Here is a 20117-nt window from a genome sequence, read left to right as displayed (position 1 = left end):
AAGCAACTTAGCAAGATTCTTTAAAACTGTCTTATTTTACTTTTTTAAGTTAGTTTTCTTAATAAGCTAATAGGGATCTCCATGGAGCAATACTTAATATCAAATTTTAGTATGATGTTTAAACAAGGAGCAAAGGATTCAATTTCCAATAGTAACTATGATGATGATTTGAAGTAGAGTTTATATAGGACTTCTTTTTTTAAAAGTACTTTTACATTTACTTTCTCAATCTAGTTATATAGCAATCCTACAGAGGTAGTTTTTTTTATTGAACTAATATATAAATGATAGTCTCTAATCACTTTCTGTGATTAAAAAAAGAATAAGTATAAATGAAAAAAACAATCAATCTCTTGTGGAGTTTATATGTAAGAAACCCAGAAAAGTCATACAATTTTAAAAATGTATTAGTGAACACATTTGAATATAATAGAGAGCAGACAGCATTTTCACTCATGTGAGCAGATTGTTTACTAAAGGAAAAGAAATTAGCTTCTAGCCCTTTAGGTGATTGAGATGTCAAATTTCTATTTGTAAACTTATGGAAATTTTCAAACATAATGAAGTTGACATAATTAGGTAATGAACTCACATGTAATTGATTTTACAATCACCAACATTTTACTAATCTTATTCCCTCTATCTTTTCACTACTATTTTTGTTGGGTGGTCAGGGGTAGGTGATGAAAGGTGGGAGTGGAAGTATTTTAAGGTAAAACCTATATCATCTCACCCTAACTTCTTCAGTCTGTATGCCTTAGAGATAAGAATTTTTTTAATTTTATTCCACTTTTCCTTTTTTTAATGTACATGCAATATCTTTATCACATTCAGCAAATTTGGCAGTAATCTCTTACTAAAAGAAGTGACTTGGCCAAAAAGTAAGTGGCAAAACTAAGATTTGAATCCAGGTTCTCTGCCCTTGGGGCTTCCCTGGTGACTAAGATGGTAAAGAATCTGCCTGTAATGTGGGAGACCTGGGTTTGACCCTGTGTTACCCACTCCAGTATTCTTGCTGGGGAATTCCATGGATAGAAAAGCCTGGTAGACTATAGTCCATGGTGTCAGGAAGAGCTCTATACGACTAAGCGATTATACTTTTCTCTGGCTCTAGCTTCTCATACTTGATTTCTTTTCCAAGCCATTTTAAACAAAGAGTTGTCTTATTTAAGGGAGTATGTGGCTTCAAGTGAATGTGGAATAACTAACAATTTTTTTAAATATTTAGACCGAGAGGTTGTCTATAAGGGAGAGAGTAAATGACAACTGTTTAAAGTAAACAATTTGCTTGCTAAATATATTTATAGTTTCCCTTTATTCCTTTTCTGACATTAACAGAAATCTGTTTACCCATGTACTTTGTTTTCTGGGGTCAGTTCAAAGCTCAGGATAAAATATGGCACTCTTCTCAATGGGGCCTTCAGCCAACATTGAGTCTTAAAGATATCGTCTTGCAATAACTACTTTTCCTAGGTCTCAGGGCTGGATTGTCTAAAGCAATCTTCACTTTGCTTCCTCTGATTTCATGAATAATCCTTTTTTCAACAAATAGCATTATCATGCTATCTTCTTTTAATAGTTCTACTGATTGACACATAAACCTATAATTCTAAGCTGGAAATATATGACTGTTGCACACTCTAATAGCCTAGTTTATTCTAGAAATATATAGTGCACATACAACAAAAATTCAACTAAGAGAAACTAACAGATATATCAACCCTCTGTCCTAAAGATGATCCTTTTGCTCCTAGATTAGTCATTCATTGAACAAAGATTTACTTAACACCTGCCTTGTGCCAGAATCCATAAGTGAATAGAATAGACAAAATCTCTGCCTTTCCAGAGCTTACATTTAAGAAATTTTTAAACAGAGGTTCTTAGGAGCCCTCTGTTTTGTCTCACTTTCATTTATCCATTTATTTGTTAATTCATTTATCAAAAAACACACAGAGTGTCCATCATTGCCAAGTGGTATGTTAGACAACAAGGTTGAGATTAGAAAGTATTTCATGTCTTCATCATTTGGGTGAAGGAATTGAAGAGTGTAGTGTGAACCACTGTACTGTTAACACAAAACTGGTTTCCACTTAAATCTTTCAATTATTTCCCTGATTATCCTGTTTTCTCTCTATCAAGGATTCTTTAATCTTGTGCAGAGATATAGTATTCCTGCCTATTCCATATTAGAAGTCAGAACTAAGGGCACAAGCCATAACTTCTGAGGCACGCGTGTACCAAAGAAAACAAAGGCATTGCTGGGTGGAAGGGTGGGAAATGACATATTTTTTTTAAAAAACAGGGCCAGCAGGATAGGATCTCACATTTCTGTTGGCATGTAGAGTTCACATACTTATGATGTCACTAAACATTTCTGCCAATGAGGAGATAGGAAGGGACCACAAGGTTCTACTCTTGAAGAGAAGGCTAGGATGGGCCTCAGTGTTAAAAAGTACTATAGAAAACAAAATGTAATCATAAGATGAAAACTGAAACAGAAATATTAAAAGAAGAAATAAGAGAAAAGGTAATCTTGGATCTTTGACAGTGAAAAAAGAGGGGAAAGGGGCTATGATTTGAGGGGAGTGATGATGGAGGGCAATGTTGAGACTGCAGAGCATAGGAAAATTTTTACTTCTCTTGACATTACTAGGGAATGTATTTGGTGTGCACATTTTTTTTTCCTTTCTGTTAACAAATATTCACTGAGATCTTGCTACATGTAAAGCACTATGCTAAACGTAGTGGAAAATTAAGAATTCAATGCTATTGTTCTCCAGGGACTTCTAGTGTGGGCGGTGAGACACAATACCCAGCCACCCAGGAAAAGCATAGTAACAAAACAGAGTTGTGGATGGTTGTGTCCAAGTGGTTTAGACACGATATACAGAAAAAAAGGAGAAACATATCAGTTCTTGTTGGTGAGGGACATAGGGTCAGTCTGTGACCTGGGGAGGATTTGGTTAAGAGATGAGAAAGGGAGTTCTGCAAGCCTGGTTATGAAAGGCAAGGAGGTTGGACTTATATGGGCTTGTATGGGTGTTTCAGAATGGAGAGAAATCCCAAAGTAACTGAGGGCATCTAACTCATTTGCCTCCCCTTTCCCTTTTTTCAGTCAGCACCCTTTTGTGTGAAATGTGGGATAGTTAAACCATACCGAGTTCTTATCCTCATCTGCAGTTTCACTGGTTCTGCCCTTCTGTGGTGGGCCTTCAACCTCTCAACCTGGGTGAAGATAGAAAACTCAAACCAATCCTTATTCAGTGCTCTCTTTGCAATATGCAGTGATGAGATCAAATGTTGGGTTCCACCATCAAAATCAAGTAAGTTCTGGCCTTGAAAGGGAGAGCCCTGCTTCAACCCTGTCCCTTCCCAGAAGTTTCAACCTCTTTTTCTGCCCCAGCATACCTGAAGGAAGCAATTATAAGCCCACCAGTAACAGTGGCTCATTTCAGAATGAGCCAGGGGACCAGGCCTCTCAAGGGATACCAGCCCAGCTAGAATCACTATTTTAGATCTTTTGGCAGCTTACTTCTCCTTCCATCCCTAAGCTTCCCACCAGTTGCCATTGATTCCTACCACTGCTTTTTTAGTATTCTGGGGATTCAGACCCAGAAGGAAGGGGGCCCTAGAGGGAGCTCCTGGCCTTTCTCCCCTCTCCCTCCCTAATTCAGACTACTACATATTTGGTCAAACTTTCATGATCAGCGCCCTTCTTCTCTCCTTCTTCCTGAGCTTTATACTCCTGGCCTTCCCGCATTCCCTTCCTGATACCCAGAAACAGTACTTCATCTTCACAACCACCTTCTTCATCACAGGTAAGGGATGAAACGAAGAGGATCCCTTCAGTCATTCTGGTTCTGGGCTGGGGTGGTAGTCCATTGGCATAACCTCTTAGAACCTGTTGAGGGACTGTTAAGGGCAAAGGTAATACAATGACAACAAATGGAATGACAACAAAAGGAAAGAAATATAGAGTATGGGGAGTTAAAGCAACAACTTAAGTCTTGGAAATTAGCCCTATGGTCACAGATTAAACTAACCAGATGGGTTTTTGTCCACCCCCCTCCTTTTTTTTTCTGCAAAACAGGTATCTGTGTGTTCCTTGCACTACTACTGCATTATCTGTATATTTTGAAAACAACTAACATTTATAAGAACATGAAAATCACCTTTCTCTACCCCTCTTTCCTCCTCATATTCAGCACCATACTGTTTTTCTTATCTGGTGAGTGTTCTTAGGGCTTAGGGAGTTTGTGGGGGTAGGTACTGAATTCAGAACAATTATATTTATGGTGTCTCAAGTCTCAAGTATTTCACTTGAGTACTGCTAAATTTCAGACATGGATTTGGTGCAATGATATCTCATTTGCTCATTGCAGCTCCTCCTACTCTACAGTGTTAGAATGTTGCCTTTATAGAAGACATAGAATCCATTCTCCTGTACATACTGTAAGAATCATGTCTTGGAGATTGAGAGAGAAATTATAAGAAAGATTGTAGTAGAGTAAAGGGTGAGTGGGGTGAAGATTGGTATTGACAGATTGGTACTTTAGGTCCTAGACCATACTGTCGTTTGTTAATCCTGTTTAGAAACTAAATTGCATAGTAAATATCAAGTTATAGTCATTTTCATCTTCAACATAATCACCCTTTCCTCAGGAATTCTCTGCTTGTGCAGCACCCATCATTGTTGGCTTCAGTGTGTCTTAGTACAACCAATCCAAGTGAAACCCATGCAACTCTCAGTGGACAATGGGAACTCAGTCACAGAAAGGATACCGGGTAGAGATGGCTAGCCCAACGTCAGTGATGGTGAGAAGGCTAATTTCTGAAGAAAAATCATGTCTACCCTGTAATTCAAGACTTCACAGCTATGCACACACTGTTGTTTAATTACTAAGACTAGAAAGAATTGACTTGTTACTAATCATTATTCAGATATGGATTAGGATTCCAGGAACTCAGATCTTTCATTAGAGAGAAGACACAGTTGGGATGTGGGGATGGCTGAGTGTGTTTGGCTCTGGGGACTTGAAGCGAAAAAACTTTGCCTCACCTTGAAGACCTCCCAACCCTCTCACTGGTATTCCTGGTCTTCTGGAAATAGATTTTTTTTTTTTTTTTTGAAACAGTAACAAAACTTTCTCTTGTGAAGACTTAGTTTTGATTAAAAAATTTCCCTGAGGAATTTTATGAGTGGAAGCTTTTAACTACTGTATTGTTCAGGCCTTTTGTATTCTTCAGACTAATATGTTGTTGCATGTAACAAAACCTTATCCAAACTACCTCAACAACAACATAAAATGAATATATTGGAAAAGATGCAGAGGTGACTCATAGACTCACAGAAAGTTCTGATATAAGTAGGGTTGCATGAGAGATGTTGGGGACTGGAATTGGAACTCATTTCCTTCAAGATACTTTCCCCCCACTATTTATTAAAGGTTAATGGAATTTCCTGATCCATAAATACTAAAGTCCACAGATCCACTACCCTAAATTCCATTTGTTCGTCACTTTCAATGAATCATCAAAGCCTGTCACTTCCACCTCAACCAAACCTCTGTTCCCCTCTCTGAGCCCTCCTCACACCTAGTTATCTGGACCAGGCCTTTGTCATTCCTGCTCAGACCATGGTGTCTCTACACGTGGCCTCTCCCTGCACTTTGATCTACCTCTACGAATACTGCCCAATTTGATCTTCCTCAAACCCAGAGCTGAGAATGTTCTCCTTGAAGACCTATTTTGCCTTCTTCTGTCTTCAGGATAAATTTTTTATCTTGATTATCTTGACAAATAAAGGTATTTACAAATTGGCACCAACCTATCTTTTGAAACGTTTTAATTTTTTTTATTGTGATGCATCTCATACATGTCACATAAGCAAAAATTATCAAAATATGTACAGTTGGAAGGATAAGAAATTAACCACCATATCTAGAAAAAACTAATATTGCTGGTATATTATAAGCCTCTAGTGTGCCCCAACAAGCTGTCTTTACAGCTACTTTTCCTGCTCCTCCAGCTCCTCTTCTCTATGCCAATTAAAACTGTAGTTCTACCTCAAGAAACTGCTTTCCTCAAACAGACCTTTTGTAACTTCTCCTCGTACAAGTACTGAATACTCTGGCTTTTTATTTCCTCCTTCTTTACAAGGTCAAATTTGTTTCTCCTTCAAGATTAAAGTCAAATGTGATGGCAAGAAAAACTTCTCCTGACTTCCCCTCCAGAGTTAATTGCTGTACTTCCATTCTGCTGGGAAGTCCCTGGCGGCTCAGTAAAGAAACTGCCTGTGATACAGGAGACCCAGTTTCCAGCCCTGAATTGGGAAGATCCCCTTGAGGAAATGGCAACCCACTCCAGTGTGCTTGCCTGGAGTGAAATAAGCACCTGCTCTGTAGCACAGGGAATTCTACTCAGTACTCTGTAATGGACTATAGGGGAAAAGCATCTTTTAAAAAAAAAAAGATTTTTAAACATATATAACATTCATTTTGCTGTACTCCCAAAACAAACACAACATTGTAAATCAATGATATTCCAATAAATATTAAAAAGAAAAATCTTTAAATATACAAAAAAACAGTAAATTTTAAGACAGAAAGTGTTCAACTATGTTTATGCTGGAAAGGAACAGATTGTGATGGAGAAATAAATTTAAAATGTCAGCTGATAAAGAAGCTGCAAAAATAAACCTGGGGATCAGTGAACATTATATCTTTTGTAGACAAATTTAGGTAGCATAAATTACTGATTTCCAGAGTTAGGAATTTAAGACTCCTGCCCTGCTCTAGAGCTGTTTAAGGTTGAACTTCAGATCTCTACACTGTTATACACTTGTTAGCCTCTGACACTTTAAATTCAGAAACTGTAGTGTCATTTTACTATGCAGTCATGGTAAGATCTGTGATGTATGGCATTATTAATAACCACTCTTATACAATTCTGATTTATAAGTTAATATGTCATCATGAGAGACTCTTGAGAGTCCCTTGGACTATAAAGAGATCAAACCAGTCAATCCTAAAGGAAATAACCCCTGAATATTCATTGGAAGGATTGATGCTGAAGCTGATACTCCAATACTTTGGCCATTTGATACAAAGAGCCAACTCATTGGAAAAGACCTTTATGCTGGGAAAGATTGAAGGAAAAAGGAGAAGAGTGGGATGGTGAAGGGTAAGATGTTTAGATAGCATCAGTGACTCAAAGGACATGATCTTGAACAAACTCCAGGTGATAATGAAGGACAGGGAAGCCTGGCCTGCTGCAGTCCCATGGGGATCACAGAGTCAGACACGACTTAGTAACTGAACAACAACATGTAATCATGTACAACTAATGTACTTGTTCTAAATACAAATACTGAATATAAGCTGTATATCAGATGCTTTTTGTAATGGTTAGCTCTGGAAATTTACGTCTAATGTTGACGCTGACAACAGTGGGCTTGGCAGCAACAAGGGTTCAGTTAGTCCTTCCCCAAGAGGGTGTTAAAGTATTAGGTAAAAAAAAAAAAAGAAACCTTGCTGTGCAAGTAAGGTATGAAGGCAAATCACAGAAGTGTGGGAGAGAGAGTGAAAGGAAGGAGTCTCCAGTCAGCGGTTTGGACAGGACCGGCAGTTTGCCTTGAACTCCTGGGTTTTGGTACCAAATGATCTCAGAGGGAGAGCAGTGAGCAGTCCTGAAAAGAGATCTTAGTTTCCTGCCCAGAAAATAAACCTGGGGAACCTGGATGAAAACTGAAAGTTCTAGCCACTAGACCACTGGGGGCTAGAAGTTAGAAGCAAAGTGGCCCTGGCTCTTGCTCCTGTTTGAAAGCATGAGTGTTTCAAGGAGGCAAAAACTGTAAAAACAGGCCCAAAGTTTATTATTAGAGACACAGCACAATGTATAGGAGAGCACACAGGAAAACAGCTTATTCCTAACTAGCTTAGATAGAAGACTAACTAACTTAGATGGAAAACTAGCTTCTATCTCACTCAGAAGCGAGGCAGAGATACACACCCGGAGAGGAGTGCAGGCAACCTGAGGGTGGTGGAGCTCAGAACGGAGGTGATGTAAACCATTTATATAGGACAGTCCTTCTGGGTCTTTGTTACCTTTGGCCAATTTTCTTGCTCCTTTCTTCACATCTGACTGGTCCATGGATCCTCTCCAAGATGTGTGCGCAACATTTTTCTAAGATGGATCCCACCGCAGAGGCCTAATAAGTGTGTCCACACTTATTATGAAATGGGGCCCACTCCCTTTTCGACCCGCAAGAAGCCCTTCCTGCATGTGTATAGATAAGGAAGTCTTCCTTGATCTTAGGAGCGGGCAGCTTATCTCTTTAGCAGAGCTCAACTTTTAGCTTTGTTCTTGGAGTGTCTGGGTGAGAACAAAGGCTCCATTTTATTCCACTTGACAAACACCAAGTGTCTGGACCAGAGGCCCACTGTCTCCTACCTCAATGTGAGCTAACAAGGTAAGGAATGAAAGTCCTGAACAACTAAAAAATAACTACTTCATTTTATTTCAAATATGGGAATGGTGTAGGGTATAGCAACTAATATTGCTTGTTTGTTCCACCGCCAGTTAACAACAGCAGAGATCCTATTCCTCCTCTGGAACAGAAACATGACTTCATTCACATAACCTTTTCTATACTGCCTTGGCTTTGCAGGAGGTGGACCCTATCTCAGCTGCAGAGGCAGAGTTATGATTGATCTAACTGATCACAGTGGTCACATTCTTGGCAGTACTTGGATTAGGTAAGAATGTGTGATACAAAGCTAGCCAATGTGAGGGGGAAATCCACTAAGGAATGTATAAGAGAAGTTGTTCTTAACAAGAGATACAATAAAGAAGTCTGCTTATTTTCCTGGAGTTTATCTTGATATTGTGAGAGTCAGAAGTACTACAAGGAAACCAGCTGGTGTATAAGATCCATATAGTGAGAATGACATAATGCAAAGACTCGGTCATTCAAATAATCTTGGTTCTGAATAACATCATAGAGTTACTGAATTAATGAGGCTCATAGCCTCCCTACCTTTTTGACTTGTCATGTATGATAGTAAATCCATTGTAAGTCAGTTGAATGCTGTCATTCAAATAATTGTAGAGCTATTACCAAAAGTGTCCTTTATTGGGGAGGAATCTTCAGGCTAGATGTCTTATAGTTCTGTAAGAATTGCATTCTAAGTCCTCCTGATCATTGGCATTATGAAAAACTCAAAACAAGCTACATAAATGATATTAAAAATATTGGTCTGGTGCGCCCTTGGTTCACTAAGTTTTTTCATTGCTGTCAGCAGACTCTGCATTCTCTTCACTTAGAAGGCCTACTTCTCAGCCAGTAGCTCCAGCCCAGTCCTACTGTCTGATTGTCACTGGCTTCAGACTTAATGGACACATGCCCAGCCTCCACCCCTGAGTACATAAACAGCCACCATGAGCCTCAAAGTATATTCAGGAAACTAGAATTCTGCCGCTGTACATAGCATGCCTTTGCTCTTCCATTTAAACATCTGGGTTGAGACAGCATTGAATCACAGACTCGTGATGCCTACCTGTACCATAAACTGTTTTCCTGATGCTTACAGGCATTTTTCTCAACTCTTCGTTCATGCATGCAGACTTTTAATGTAAAATTAGTCATTGTAGATACGGAGCATGCTGGCCTTAAGAAATATACAATTGAGTGGGGAGCACCACTGAGCAAACAGCTGTTCACAACAATGTGATAAATGCCGAAATGAGGGGTGTGCTCTGCACCCTAGGCGTACAAGGAAAGAGCAAGATCCAAACGGGGCGGGGGCGGGGGGGTGTGGGGGGGGGGGGGCTGGAATTAAGGACTCGATTAGGTTTGCGAATATTTCTGTTATTTTATTTGTTTACTCTGGTCCCTGTTTTCCGATTTCCTTCCGTTCTCATTAGCAAAGTCCTAAGAACTCCATCATTCGCTCCTTCCAGCCCCTTCACCAGGAGGTCAAGGACTTTAGGCTGGAAGGTTATTCCTATAATGAGGCTTCAAAGTAGACCATAATTCCTTATATCGTCCCATCTGGGAAAGTAGAGGGCAGAGAAATCAAAAGAAGAGCGAATGTACATCGGCTACATCCAGAAATTCCATGATATGAAAGTGCAAAAACCTCTTAAAGGCTAATTAATGATGGTTTTAAAAGCACCTATACCGATAGGGCCAGTGGCGCAATGGATAACGCGTCTGACTACGGATCAGAAGATTCCAGGTTCGACTCCTGGCTGGCTCGAAGTTCCCTCCCCCCTCTTTAGGGGGGTGGTAGGGTGGTATGTTTTTACAACCCACCTGAGACTCTCTTAGTATGAGGGAGTCCTCTTAAAACCTTTATTGTGACTTGTTCGATCACCACAAAAATGGAGGGAAGATGACCTGGGCGGGGCTAGAAAAGATACACAAAAGAATAAGACAGGAATCTTGCACATCAACTAGTATCTTTTGTACTATAGCCTGTTACATGGAAATCTCTCCCTTTTGAGAACGCTTGCCTCTTGAGAATATAGTGCTCTCTAGAGAATAGAATCCTCGACGAATTCTGCAAAAATGTCTCCAACGTTCAGCTGTCAAAGTCTACACCGAAATAAGCAAAAGCGATGTCATAAACAACAAAGGAGAGAACCGTAAGTAGGCAGGGCAGTTCAGTTCGGTTCAGTCGCTCAGTTGTGTCCGACTCTTTGCGACCCCAGGGAGGGCAGAACGCGTGGGAATCAGCGGTCAGGTCTTAGAAGAACCTCGAGTGAGGAAAAGCAGTTCGTAAGCGTTCAGATCTTCACACAGCAAGCAAGGACAATTTGGATCTTGTATTTGTCAAGGATTGGGGGATGCGAATGGGATCTGCTGGGAGGAGCTGCCAGCATATTTCCCTGCCCCGCAGATGTCTGCAGAACGTCAACCCAATACCGCGCTTTAAGCGCATCAAGCGCAGTCTGGGGTCGGCGACTCAAAGTTGAGAAGTCCCTGCGGTCGCTGCCCTCGAGAAGTGACTCCTCGTGAGGGTCGAGGACGCTCAAGCAGCCGGGTCAGCTAACAGAAGGGCAGTAAATGGACGAATTTTTCTATCCTTGTCTACTGAGATCCATGCTGAAAGAGCCCTGGAGGCGGCTGAAGGAATTCGAGGACAGACAAGAAGAGAAACGAAAACAAAGAAGAGAAAGAGAGTGGGAAGAATGGTTCCTTTCATCCTGGCTGCGTTGTGGCCTTTTAGGATACTGTAGATCAAACATTTTCTTTTAAAGCCTGGAATAGGAGGTACATTTCTAGAGTCAAAAGACAGATATCACCAATACCACTGCCCACCCAAGTTGCTGAGCCAAAGTCTGCTGGGCAGGAGGAAAGTCTTGATGAATTTGCATTCTTATTCCCTTCCTGCTTTCATACTCATCAGGACCGACCCCTCCCTCTACCGAGCCACCCGTTGTAGCTATGCTTCACTCTGTTCAGGGGACTTCTAACAAGGTAATGGCTATCTCGATTATCCAGATTACTAACCAACTCGTAGCCAAACGCTTCCGGAAGGAAACCCACTTAGAAGGACAGCGTGAATAGTGGGATGCAGTTTATTACACCTGCGGGTCCAAGGCAGAGTTTCCTCTTTAGCCAGGGACCCCGACCGATTTTTGTAACAACCTTTTATACCTAAAGTGTACGTGCCCAAGCCCACATACCCAAATTTCTTAAGCTGCTCTGGAAAATGTTAGAGATACAATCAGGTTACATCCATAATTCACAATATGAAGGTCACCTAGTCATGCAGAGTAGCCCACATCAATGGGCATTACAAAGATCACAGAGATGATTGATTATATACTGGTTTATTACACTCTTCCTGGCTCCAGGGAGTCTAGGTGTGAGCTCTGCCTGGTCGGGTGTTTGTCCCTTGGGGGTGGGGGAAACGGTGCGGGGAGTGAGGGAGCTGCCCGGCCATTTGGTGTGTTGTCTCCATGGTTACCGGATAAGAAGTCCAAAGTTCATTGAGAGGGCAAGATGGAATTCTTTTCCTTTTAAAAATGGAGTCAGTCCAGCCAGCGCAACCTGTTCCTTTCCTCCTTCAAGGTAATGGAGTTAACAGCAGGTTGTAACCAACCTAACTGTGAGAAAACTAACACCCTAATCAGATTTCTCAAGTGTTTTCCAGAAAGCTGAATAATAAATCACGCTCCAGTATTTTCCCCTCCTTCAAATTCATTAGGAAGACTTTATCATCTCTTTATTATTAGCCTGCTGCTGCTGAGTCACTTCAGTCGTGTCCAACTCTGTGCGACCCCATAGACGGCAGCCCACCAGGCTCCCCCGTCCCTGGGATTCTCCAGGCAAGAACACTGGAGTGGGTTGCCATTTCCTTCTCCAATGCATAAAAGTGAAAAGTGAAAATGAAGTCGCTCAGTCGTGTCTCTTAGCAACTCCATAGACTGCAGCCTACAAGCCTCCTCCGCCCATGGGATTTTCCAGGCAAAAGTACTGGAGTGGGGTGCCATTGCTTCTCCGAAAGGAAGCAGAGGTTATTTTAAAATTTCTGTTGATTCGGATTCCCTTTCTTCTCAAAACAAGTTGATTCAATTGACATTCTGTACACAGAAACATAAATTCACAGTGAACCCCCACATTAGTATCTTCAGAATGGGAAAGGAAAGATTCACTGATCACCCAGCTGGATGAGGTTGTTGCATTCAACTTCAAAATTAACACCAAATTCCTCCTCCAGAGACAGACACCAGCCTCACCCCGTGTCCCCCCTAACTCTTGTTCGTGAAAAAAAAAAAAATTAGTATCTGAGATCTTCTCTCAACTTCAAAGAGCAAATTTAATCAGAGAAGTGAGAAAATGCAGAAACAAAGGAAAGCGGTCAAACAAGACAATAGTTTAGCCATAAAATAGAGCCCTGAGCCTTTAGTTTCTCCTCAAGGGATATGGTTAATATTATGAGCCATATCCTTGAATTATTTTGCAGATACTAAAACTCCTACCAGATGAAAAAGTTGACTGCATGCTAACCAATAGTTTGGAGATCTCAGACTCGTTGGAGGCAAAAACTGACAATTGTTACCCAAAATATTACCTTGTTACCTCATCATCAGCCAATCAAAGAGTTGCACGTTGGCTCTTAATGCACCCTGAGACAGTCTCCCTCACACTATCACACTGTCGCACGGTCCTGGGCTCAGTCGCATCTGACTTTTCAGGACCCCATGGATGGTAGCTCGCAAGGCTCCTCTGTCCATGGGATTTCCCAGGCAAGAATACTGGAGTGGGTTGCCATTTCCTACTCTAGAGGATCTTCCCTACCCAGGGATCAAACTTGAGTCTCTTACATCTCCTGCATTGGCAGGTGGATTCTTTACCACTGAGCCACCTGGGAAGCCCTTGATTATACACCCTGAGACAGTCACCCTCACATTGTCTTTAAAAACGCTGCCTTGAAAGACTTTGGGTATCTGAATCTTTTGAGCTAGTTCTCCTTGCTTGGCACCCTGCAATAAATCCTTCACCTTCCTTCATCACAACCTGATGGCAGCAGACTGGCTTTGCTGCTCTGGGGCTAGCAGCCCAAAGTTTGGTTTAGTAAACTACAATAAATAGTTTTGTTGCCAAAACTCAATTAGACTACATGACATAATCTCCATAAATCTCTTAGCATAATTAATAGCATATAAAGTTGAAAAAAAGGAAAATTTTTTAAAATTAAGTTCAGTTTATGTTTTTGTAGGGAAGAATGTCTCCAGTCACATAGATGCAAGCAGAGAAGTAAAGATAGAGAAGTATGGACTATAGACAAATTTGAGGGATACTGATTCAGTCAGTCAGAGAAGAAATATTAACTGAGCACCTTCTACGTTTCTTCAACAAAGATCATGAAAGATGTAAGCTTGGTTGAGAGCAGGAAACACGATGTCTTTCAAACACAAGACCAGCAAAAGACAGACACAATGAATTGTCTTTAGTACTGAAGTATATATGGTCCTGTCTTAGGTTGAATACTGGAAAGACATGGATTCTACCTTTCATAAATATGGAATCCTACCCATGCGGCATTGACTTAAACATCGTGATTTTCAAATAACATAGAGTAGATTCTTTAAAAGCTGAAAACAGGTGAAGTAGACATGCTTGGAAAATGCTGTTTCATATTTTAACTTCAATGTACAGATATTAACTTGTCTGCCCTCTTAGCGCAGCTGGCAGCGCGTCAGTCTCATAATCTGAAGGTCCTGAGTTCAAACCTCAGAGAGGGCAGGCCCTCACTTTTTTTCACAGTCGGCCTGTTGAAAAGCCAAGTTGAAAGAAAAGAAAATGTGTGTAATATGCGCTTAAAGAAATCAATACAAAAGAAAATTAGCAAATGCTGCCTGATAAGCATTGGATGCTGCTGCTGCTGCTAAGTCACTTCAGTTGTGTCAGACTCTGTGCAACACCATAGATGGCAGCCCACCAGGCTCCTCTGTCCACGGGATTCTCTAGGCAAGAATATTGGAGTGGGTTGCCATTTCCTTCTCCAAAGCACCGGGTGGATGTTCCAGTATTCAATATTCATTCAAGAAAATGGAATCAATTTTCTAGTTTGTTGCACCTCCCAGCAGTTTGAGTGAAATGGACAAGAAATTTAGATTACACCAGAAAATAAAAGCTATAGTATATTTTTGATCTTCCTCTCCTCCTGGTGGGAGAAGCAACGGAAGTTTTCTCTTCCAAATTCATGCTCTAAAGATTGTCCAACCACAGTTAAGATATGGGGAAGGGTAAAATCATTTATTTTTTAAATCATGTAACAAATATATATTGTTAATGCACTGTTCTGGGTGCAGTTGAGAATTTGGGGCTCTCCCACTCATTGTGTATGTCTCTGTAAAAACAACTGTGATTGTTACAAGATTTTGGAAATAAGGCAGGATCGGACACGACTGAGCGGCTTCACTTTGACTTTTCACTTTCATGCATTGGAGAAGGAAATGGCAACCTACTCCAGTGTTCTTGCCTGGAGAATCCCAGGGACGGGGAAGCCTGGTGGGCTGCCATCTATGGGGTCGCACAGAGTCAGACACGACTGAAGTGACTTAGCAGCAGCATAGGAGGAGACAGTGGGTTAGCTTTTGTAGATCTAACCTGTAGATCTGGGGTAGTTTCTGTAGATCTAATCTGCACCACATTCTAGAAAGTGTCCTGAAAGTTTATTGATTTTATGCAAGTCGTTTGATTAACTTTGCAAATAACGCAAATATCATCACTACCATTTGAAAGATGGAATTGAATTTCAGGGGAGTTGAATCATTTTTCTCAAGTCTGTTAGCTCTAAGGAGCAAAACCAGACATTAAAAGCTAGTTGGTTGTTTGTTTTCTATATGAAAAGATGTGAGCTTGTCTTTTAATTTAAGGTATAGTCTCATAAATCTATAATGCCAGTTCCTCCCTTCATACATTCATAGAACAAATTTTTAAATGAGTGTACTTATTTTTCCACTCATCAGACGCTAAATCAAAATGACTTCTGTGTCTGCCACCCAGGTTCCAGACTTCTAAGTGTCCTTGACTACTTCTTCTCCCTCAAATCTCTACATCCAGCGTCTTGACACATACTTAGATATTGTAGATCCTTCCTACATAACTCTCCAGAATCTTTCTCTTTCTTCTCATGCATCTATGCCTGGATCTAGTCTATGTTTATGGAGAAAGTATTCTGCGCCAGACAGTGTCTTGGATTGGAGATGCAGAAACACTGATGCTACTGCTAATCTCAGAAGCTAAAAGAGTAAACCTCAATCCCTTAACATAACTTCTTTTTCATTCTCCTTAATTCCAGTTTCCCCATTTCTTACCTATATGGCAGTCAAAATTAAAAATTTATCATGAAATATTACCTTGATTATGTAAGCTGTCTGCATGGAATTTTTTCAAGTGTTCTTAAGCCTCCAGTTTTCTCTCCAGTGTATCTTCATGTGTCCAGGCTTTTCAACCACTGTTTCCCTTCATGTCTATTTTATACACACAAACACACATACACCCACTCCAATTGAACAGGTATATTTCTGAACACAGGAATCCCTACATCTGTGCCTTTTCCTTCCATCCTATGTTCGCTTTACATCTACATCCTACAACGTCCATGCATTTTTCCTTTTCTCTATGTCTCACCTCTAATTTCTGATGGCTTTTGCATGTAATAGTATGTTCTTGCATATAGTGTAAATACGTAACTTCTCAAGACCTGCCTCAGCAAGAATCCCATAAATATTCCAGAAATAAAACAATGGGTAAGTTTCTGTAGTGTAGTGGTTATCACGCTTGCCTAACACGCTGGAGGCCCTTGGTTCAAAACTGAGCAGAAAAAATTGCTCCCTTGTACCTTCTGTCATCTAGGAAAACTCAGCCCTCTGCCTCCCCTAAAGGGAACCAGTGATCATCTCATTTCTGTTGTTTTGCTGTTTTAGTTTCATGTTTAAGAAACAGGTTATCAATCTGAGATAGTCCGACTGCATTAGCCCACTCTTCTGGGTGAGTCCTCCCAAATGGGATGTGGTCCCTTCTGTCAGGAAAATCTGAAACGCATATAGTTTTTTGGCCAGATTTTGTCGCAGTGACTTTCTTTTTTCCTTGGCAGAGGAATAGGTACCAACTGCTCGCTTGCCTTGGAGGATCCTTGAGAAGATGGACCCTTAGTCCAGCTTAAAGACCGTGACATTTCCTGAAGTTCTGGCAGCCTGGAAGAATGAATAATGACGTGGACACAGTCCACTGAAAAATGGAAGGAATAGATGCATGCTGGATGTGGGGAATTAGCTCAAGTGGTAGAGCGCTCGCTTAGCATGTGAGAGGTAGTGGGATCGATGCCCACATTCTCCAGTTTTTACTCTTTCAGCTGAGGGACTGCAAATCTTCCAAATTGTAGAAAGAAAGGAAAAAATTAGACACTTTGGACCCTTCCCTGAGCAAGGGCAAAACAGGACAAGCCTGGCTCTATTGGCCTTCAGTATGTACATCTCTCATTAATGATAAATCTAGTAGATAAGGAAAGTCAACAAACACGTTGAAAAAATAAACACCACCATATATCAATGGATCAAACTGATCCAGATAGCAAAATCACAATGAAGTTCTACCAAAGAGTTGAGGGAAAAGCAAGATCATATCAAAAATAAAAAATCAAGAATGGTCAGATTGAAGCTAAGGGACATTGTGGAAACAAACATTTTTTAAAGTATTATTTAGTTGTAAGTGCCAGGGAAGACTGAAAGTAGTGAAACCAGAAAAAGACTGTCTCTTGTCAGTATACATACTAGCTCCAGAGGTTTGGGTGGTCAGATTTCTTCTGAATCAACTGGGCCTACTGCAGTGCCAAGCACAGAGCAGCTCCCCAATGAATATGCCCTGAATGAATGGAAAGGACTTGATTTAAGAGAGTTTCACAAGAATAATAGTATTTGCCAGGACAGTGAATGTGGATTTTGAAGCTGGAGAATGAACCAAAATTGACTTGGAAGTTTAAGTCCAGAACACCAGCATCGAAGAGGCTAGGAATTAAAGTTTAGATGAATAAATTATTTTGGAGAACAGACAGTGAGACCCTCAGCTGCAGCAGAAAAATAAAATCACAATTTGGCATTTCAAGTCTGTTTCTCAATTCATGCTTTGCTACTTAGCAGCTCTGGGACCTTAACTTTTCTGAGTCTCCATTATACCTGAAAAATGTAAATTATGATGCATACTTCTGTTGCTGAAATTCAATTTGAATGAATGAAATCATCTCCATAAATCCCTTAGTATAATTATAAGGCTGAAACAAATGAGAAGGTTTTGAATTAAGTTCAGTTTGTGTTTTTTTTTGTAAGGAGAATATCTCCGGGCATGTAGATGTAACTGGAGACATAGAGTGAGACCAAGAAGTATGGAGTTCAGAAAGATTTGAGGAGTACTAATTCACTTAGTCAGTCAGTGAACTATTAATAGTATTAACTGGGTACTTCTTAAGTTTCTTTTGAATATAAGGTATCAAGGAAAGTGTAAGAGTGACTGAGGTCTCTGAAGGAGGCAACAGGCAGATCATTAGACCACAAGAGGGAAAAAGAGCAGCAAAAGACCAGTACAATTGTTACTGGACCAGTACAAGTGGAACTGCAGGCCAGAGGGTCCAGTTGTTGCGTATAGGCTGGAAAGGTGTGGACTCCATCATTCCTGGATGCAGAAACCTTCAGGTGCAGCACTGGTTTAAATGGAATGATTTACAAGTAGCATGGTCACATTCTTTAAAAGTTGGAAACTGATGGACATGCCTGGAAAGTACTATTTTATATTTTACTTTCAATGCCAGAAGCTATGAGCATCTGCCCTCTTAGCGCAGTAGGCAGCGTGTCAGTCTCATAATCTGAAGGTCCTGAGTTCGAGCCTCAGAGAGGGCAGGTGTTTTATATTTGTTGCTCAGTCTTGTCTGACCCTTTGTGACCCCATGGACTGTGGCACTTCAGGCTTCCCTGTCTTTCACCATCTCCTGGAGCTTGCTCAAACTCATGTCTATCAAGTTGGTGATGCCATCCAACCATCTCATCCTCTATTGTTCCCTTCTCCTCCTGCTTTCAATCTTTTCCCAGCATCAGGGTCTTTTCCAATGAGTCAGTACTTCACATCAGGTGGCCAAAGTATTAGAGTTCCAGCTTCAGCATCAGTCCTTCCAGTGAATATTCAGGACTGATTTCCTTTAGAATTGACTAGTTTGAGCTCCTTACAGCCCAAGTGACTCTCAAGAGTCTTCTCCAACACCACAGTTCAAAAGCATCAATTTTTTGGCACTCAGCTTTCTTTATGGTCCAACTCTCACTTCCATACATGACTACTGGAAAAACAATACCTTTGACTGGACAGACCTTTGTCAGCAAAGCAATGTCTCTGCTTTTTAATATTCTGTCTAGGTTTGTCACAGTTTTTCTTCTGTGGAGAAAGCATCTTTTAATTTCGTGGCTGCAGTCACCATCTGTGATTTTGGAGCCCAAGAAAATGAAGTCTCTCACTGTTTCCATTGTTTCTCCGTCTAGTTTTCCATGAAGTGATGGAACCAGATGCCATGATCTTCATTTTTTTAATCTTGAGTTTTAAACCAGCTTTTTCACTCTCCTCTTTCACCCTCATCAAGAGGCTCTTTAGTTCCTCTTCGCTTTCTGCCATAAGGGTGGTTTCATCTGCATATCTGAGATTATTGATATTTCTCCCAGCAATCTTGACTCAAGCTCAAGCTTCATCCAGCCTGGCATTTCGCATGATGTACTCTGCATATAAGTTAAATAAGCAAGGTGACAATACAAAGCCTTGATGTATTCCTTTCCCAATTTGGAACCAGTCTGTTGTTCCATGTCCGGTTCTAACCATTGCTCCTTCACCTGCATACAGGTTTCTCGGTAGGTAGGTAAGGTATTCCCATCTCTTTAAGAATTTTCCACAGTTTGTTGTGATCCACACAGTTAAAGGCGTAGTCAATGAAGCAGAAGTAAATGTTTTTCTGGAATTCTCTTGCTTTTTCTATGATCCAAGGATGTTGGTAACTTGATCTTTGGTTCCTTTGCCTTTTCTAAATTCAGCTTGTACATCTGGAAGTTCTTGGTTCAGGTACTGCTGAAGGTTAGCTTGGAGGATTTTGAGTATACCTTGCTAGCATGTGAAATGAATACAGTCTGTGGTAGTTTAAACACTCATTGCCTTTCTTTGCGATTGGAATGAAAACTGACTTTTTCCAGTCCTGTGGCCACTGCTGAGTTTTCCAAATCTGCTGGCATACTGAGTGCAGCACTTTAACAGCATCATCTTTTAACAGCATCATCATCACTCTTCATCTGTACCGCTCAATGTCCATATTTTTTCCTTCACTGTAACATGCTCTTGTGTCTTATTTCTGATGGCTCTTATCAGTAATATTTTGTGCTTTTTAATTGTTGTATCATATGGTGCAGATATATAATTTCTCATGACCTGCCTCAGAAACAATGGAAAAATATCTTAAAATAGAACAAAGCGTGAGTTTCCCTAGTGTAGTGTAGTTTCCCTAGTGCGGTGTAGTTTCCCTCGCTAGCCTAACATGCGAGAGGTCCTTGGATGGAAACCGAGGAGAAACAGCTGT

The 20117-nt window shown here is 40.6% G+C and overlaps 4 non-coding genes across 4 annotated transcripts; all 4 read left to right on the top strand.

Moving 5' to 3' along the window:
• The first annotated feature begins 10186 nt into the window (after positions 1-10186).
• TRNAR-ACG (transfer RNA arginine (anticodon ACG)) lies at positions 10187-10259 on the top strand. The gene has a single exon. It is a non-coding gene; the product is annotated as a tRNA-Arg (tRNA).
• Positions 10260-14184: 3925 nt separating this feature from the next.
• On the top strand, positions 14185-14257 carry TRNAM-CAU (transfer RNA methionine (anticodon CAU)). Its single transcript has one exon. It is a non-coding gene; the product is annotated as a tRNA-Met (tRNA).
• Positions 14258-16785: 2528 nt separating this feature from the next.
• Positions 16786-16858, top strand: TRNAA-AGC (transfer RNA alanine (anticodon AGC)). Its single transcript has one exon. It is a non-coding gene; the product is annotated as a tRNA-Ala (tRNA).
• Positions 16859-18338: 1480 nt separating this feature from the next.
• Positions 18339-18411, top strand: TRNAM-CAU (transfer RNA methionine (anticodon CAU)). Its single transcript has one exon. It is a non-coding gene; the product is annotated as a tRNA-Met (tRNA).
• Positions 18412-20117: the final 1706 nt, after the last annotated feature.

This window comes from Budorcas taxicolor, chromosome 11 (assembly GCF_023091745.1).
Source record: "Budorcas taxicolor isolate Tak-1 chromosome 11, Takin1.1, whole genome shotgun sequence".
Taxonomy (NCBI): domain Eukaryota; kingdom Metazoa; phylum Chordata; class Mammalia; order Artiodactyla; family Bovidae; genus Budorcas; species Budorcas taxicolor.
This window is presented reverse-complemented; position numbering and strand designations above follow the sequence as displayed.